This window comes from Manihot esculenta, chromosome 2, assembly GCF_001659605.2.
Source record: "Manihot esculenta cultivar AM560-2 chromosome 2, M.esculenta_v8, whole genome shotgun sequence".
Taxonomy (NCBI): domain Eukaryota; kingdom Viridiplantae; phylum Streptophyta; class Magnoliopsida; order Malpighiales; family Euphorbiaceae; genus Manihot; species Manihot esculenta.
In genome coordinates, this window is record NC_035162.2 from 919999 (window position 1) to 925998 (window position 6000).

Genomic DNA, 6000 nt, shown 5'->3' on the forward strand with positions numbered 1-6000 from the left:
TTCGGGGGCCTAACGTGCCTCCAAAACGCATGCATGTTCGGCGGCCGAACTTGACTTTCGGCGGCCGAACCTAGGTTTTCCTCCAAAGACTTTTCATGCAAAAACTCATTAAATTTCATACTTAAAACTATTAAAAACATGAAAACATTTTACAAAAACATGTTTTTACCCTTCTAGAGGTCTCCGACATCCGGGATCCCACCGGACGGTAAGGATTCCGATACCGGAGTCTAGCCGGGTATTACACGAACATTACCTTCGGCGGCCGAACATGGCAATTGTCCCCATAGTCTTTTCTCTTCAAAACTTGATCCTATATCATTCAAAACCTGTAAAATACTTAAAAACATTTTAGAAAACCTTTCTCTTACCCTTCTAGAAACCTCTGGCATCCTCGAATCCCACCGGCGGTAAGAATTCTGATGCCTGATCTAGCCGGGTATTACAACTATCCTGATAGATTTCATCTTAAAATCGACCGTTAGATAGATTTTATCTCAATCTCCACCTTCGGATGATATACATCCCTATTCCCACTTTTTTAAATAAAGTAAGATGGAATCTTAAATAATAATTAAACCAACAGTATCTTGATCTTAATAGATTCCATCTTAAAATTAACCATTCAATGAATTTCATCCCAATCTCCACCTTCAGATGATATGCATATCTATTCCCATATTTTTTTGTTAAATAATGTATTTTTCTAAGATATAAAACATAACTCATATTTTTTTAATTCCTCTTAAATTCGAGTAAAAAAATTCTACAAATTATTACTTAAAATGGATTTCTATATTTGAGGTACATCAAATAATGAGGTTGAAAATTCATCATCTTCTTCTTCAGATATTAATGATTACATTTCAGATGATAATGAGTTTGAAGTGGAAGCACAAACAGTTAATCAACAAATTCTTAGAAATAAGATAGTTTTGCAACAAATATAAGATCAACACTGAGATTCTAGAGGTAACTCTGTTTAAGGTCATCTGATAATCAATCGAGATCGTGAAGCGATTGATCGTAATTTATTACTGGATTATTTTTCATATAATACATGCTTCAATGATATAATGTTTCGTCAACGATATAAAATGTCTCGAAATTTGTTCATTTGTATTGTCGATACAATAAAAGCGCATGATACGTGCTTCGAACAACAAAGATATACAGTAGGTAAAATTGGATTATCTATTATTCAAGAAATCATAGTTGTATTTCGAATGTTAGCGTATGGTTTGCTAGTGGGTGCTACCGACAAATATGTGAAAATTGGGGAGTCCACTGCAATTGAAAGTCTAAATAGATTTTGTCGAGCTACCGTTGAGGTATTTGGTAAGCAGTATTTGAGATCACCAACTGCCGAGGATGTTGTAAAACTTCTTTATATTGGTGAGTAACATGGCTTTCCAGTAATGTTAAATAGTCTCGATTGCAAGCACTGAAAATGAAAAAGTTATCCTACTATATGGGTTGGCCAGTATACAGATCTTAATGGACCGCCAATAATCATTTTAGAAATTGTAGCTGATTATGATCTTTGGATATGGCATGCATATTGTGCAAACTATTTATGAACCACAAATAAGAAAGAATAAGTATTTTGCAATGAAACAAAAATCATGTCGAAAAGATGTTGAACGTGCTTTCAGTGTGTTGCAGTCACGTTTTGCAATAGTTACATAGCCATCATATTTTTTTAAAAAAAAGAAGCATATGATATATTAACTACATGTATTATCATGCATAATATGATAATCGAGAATGAATGTAATCTTAATGTACCTATCGGAGATGATAGAGAATTTTCAACTCCAACTGTTAAAATGGTTGTTGATGAAACTATCCAATTTGAATAATTTTTTACTCGACACAAAAAATTAAACATAAAAATGCTTCATAATGCATTAATAAAGCATTTGTAGGAGTAATATACGAATTCAAATGGTTATTTAAATTAGTTTATATTTTTTATTGTTAATTTAATATGTGTGAGTTTATTTTATTTTTAATTTATTAATTAATATTTAATTAATATATTCATAATTAATATTTAATTAATGTATTTTTATAATAAATATATTTTTATTTATTTATAATATAATTAAATATTTAAACATCGAATAAAAGCATAAAATATATAAATATATGAGTGAATATATAAAATGATATAAAGTTTTTTAATAAAAAAATAAATACAATTAAAGTAGAATAAATAATATAATATTAAAAAATATAAACATAATTTTTTAAAAAAAATAATGTAAAAAATTAAAAATAATATTATATTATTTTAATGTTTTGTATAAAAATAGAGTAAAAAATAATCCATGACTTTGGAAATAATCTCAGCGATTATGCTTTCACTCAACACAACAGTATCCAAAAGGGACGCGGTGTGGGAATTCCCCTGGAACAAGGGACTAGCTAGGGTTTGCTTTTACACTCTTTCTAGAGACACCCATTTATTTATTTATTTATTGAAGAATAAAGACACCCATTATTGAATTGTTTAAATATTTGGCCCAACTCATTAAATATTGTTTTGTACTATGATTGGTGATCCCCTTTAATTTATTGTCTCAGTCTATGCCACCATGTGGAGACCAATTTGGTTGCTGTTCCTTGGCTGCTCTCTCATCCGCTTCCCTTTTCATTTCAATTTTAACATTAATTATAATTCAAATATATTTATAAAGGGAACTGTATTTTCATAAGCATATTAATTTTTTTAAATAAAAATTAAGAGAGTAAAATATGAAATTCTGTAAATTTTTCAAATATATTTATCATCAAATTAAATTTGTAATTGTACATATTAATTATTTATATTTTTTATTTTTATTGATAAAATAATTTTTTATTAAAAATAAATAAAAATGAGAAAACAATTTTAAATTTCAATTTTATTATCAATAAATTCTTTTATTTAATTTTAAATATTATTATTATTAATAAATTAATTATTATATTTTTAAAAATTTATTAAAACGTTATTTTTTTCATTAATAAAATAGTATTTTATGCCTTTTGTTTTTATGGAAGAAGAAAAGAAAAATAAAGAATGAAAAAAAAAGAAAAAAGAAAAACTTAATTTTTTACTATATTTTTAAGGATAGAAATAGATGAAATTGAATAAAATAGTTATTTTATTGGTAAAAAAAATATTTTAATAAATTTTTTAAAATTAAATAATTAATTTATTAATAATAATAATATCTAAAAATTTAATAATAATTTTTTAAAAAAATTAAAATTACAAAATATGTTTATACTTGCATATAACATTAATATTGTATAACCTATAGTTATAATAAGGTTTCATTTGGGTGTACATCTATGGTAGATAGAGCATTTGCTCATGTGGGGTACCCTACAAAAATAAAAATAAAGGGTGGGGTATGCAATTAAGGTATAGTTTATTTTAGGTGGATGCCCTATTGAAAACAATAAAGAATGTGGGATTTTGGGTTGGAATCCATGTGAGGACAATCATGAATTATTAGTTAAATGCCTCAATTAGTGGGACAATATACTCTTCAATTGTTTCCATGTAAGCATATAATTAGTCTAAATGGGAAGCTAAAGGCTGAGTGGGACACTGGTCCCCCCAAGTAACACCCTATTTTGACCTCCTTTTTGAACTATTTGAGACTTTTCTGGCCGTTGGATCTCATTACCAACCCTTCACTGCCTATAGATGTGCACCTCCTTTCTTCCTTGAGATCCACTGTTCCAACTTTTCTTCCTTTTTCCTAAAATTTGCAAAGCTAGGAAAGGACACAAAATCCTATGTGGAAATTATTATAATAAAGGAAATCACATATCTAAAATATTTATTCTCTCAACTATAATTACAAGATCTATAATACCCATTTACCTAATATTTACATACACTCTCCGTTTTATAAATATATATTTATTTTATTTTTTTATCAATTTAAAATGATTAACAAATTTTTATATAATAATTTATTTAAAAATAATTATATTTTTATATTTACTGAATGGAGAGAATATTTTTTTTTTTTATGTAAGTTGAGATAAAAAAATAAATTTTATGTAATGGTAATATCTTTAACCAAGTCAATGTCCATGTTAATGGTCTCTAATTGGCGAATAAAACCCCAATTGGCAATGAATTTAGTGCTTAAAGTAGGTCAATGAGGGATTTAGTGATATGCTTTGTTCCATATTGATGATTGGAGAATTTTAATTTTACTAGTGCTGCCCACAGTAGGCCTGTCCGTACAAAAGCATTCACATAAAAAAAAAAAATTCCATATGGTCAAGTAATTTTCTTCCTTCTTTAAGCATGGTGTACTCTAATTTGCTGATATTAATAATCCAATTATGCTTTGATAATTAGTGCATTGAAATAAATGTGATTTAATTTTTTTCATTTTTATTTTATGTATTTTTTACAGGTAAAAAAAAAAAAGAAGAAAATATGGCTGGCTGACAATGTATTATGAGGAATGGGGATTTGCTTAATTGTCCATTTAATTTATTCCATCTAATTAGTGGCTGAACCGTATTAATCACTAATCATGCTAAATTATGGTCAAATTTGGGTGGATTATGCACCATGATCCACTTAAGTGTGAAGTTAGCCATTAAGGATTTATTTAATATTATTGTCAGATTTTCTAAGAAAAACAAAATTTTGAAACATAACAATTTTAAATTACATTTGATATAGTTTCACCACAAAAATATATATATAATTAAATAAAAATTTACTTTATTATTCTTTCTTTCTTTCTTTCAGTTCCAACCTTGATTGGGCTAATCCCAACCACCTACGTTGCATCTGTAATTATGACATTGTCAGCGAATCCCCTGCTGTTGATTTCAATTCGGCCCAAGTAGTTATTGAATTTTGATTTTAAACATTTATTTATTGATTTTTGCATATATTAAATTAAGCTTAGTTTATTTTGTTCATTTATTTGACATTATGATTTTATATAAAAATATTTGTGTCATATAATTTTCAAAAAGGAAAATTTTAATTGAAAATTAGATTAAACCGACTGAATTTAGTCCAATTGGGGGCGATTCAATACAAAATTAAATTTGACTGGTTTTAATCTAGTTTCAATTTTAAACTAAAACAAAAATCATAGTTAAAAGTAAAAGAGAAGCAAGTGAATGTTAAAAAGAAATGCAAGTTGAAGACATATATTAAAATATGAAAAAAGAATGGTGTGAGAAGCATAGCATATTCTCATAACTAAACAAAGAATCATACTTTAATTTGGTTTAACAAAGAAGCTCATGATGCTTAATCTTGAGGGGGAGGTCTTTTTAGGTTAGGTTAGGGATTTAGTTTAGATAATGATGGCCTAATCTAATCTTATCATCTCATCATACCATTATGTGGTAATAGGAGGTACTAATTTCACAATTTTCAGTTTTGATATGATTCAAACATTATCTGATCAATAATAATAATAAAAAAATACCAGCATCAGAGCTAACCCCATGTGGTGGTGTGATTAGTCTAATCCACTGGTTAAAATAGTGGTTAGCACCTAGCAAGTGGGATCACTCACTTTAATGTCGGTGTTAAAGCTAAGTTTATTTTAATGGAGTGATATTATATATGTACTAATAGAACCTCGGAGGAGTTACTGTCCCCAGCCATAAAATTTACTTTACACTGATTCATTGAACATTTCTTTTATAATGGGCAACTTGCAAAAGGTTAGCATGCCATGGTTAAGACTTTCTTCATAATTATGGCATTGGCAGGCATCTTTGTCTCCTCCCATTTTCCTCCTACTTTGGCTCAACTTTTTGTTAGTTCCATCAAGTTGAGAGTGACCAATGCAATGACGGCTGTGGACATAGTGAGTAGTCAATCAAAGTGATGCACTTTTCCTCAATCATCTAAGTCATGAACAATGTTGTCTGATTTTAAAACATAAAGACAGATTCCTCAAGAAATATCTGTTTTCTCAAAGAATTCAATTCACACGTCCAGACTCTAAT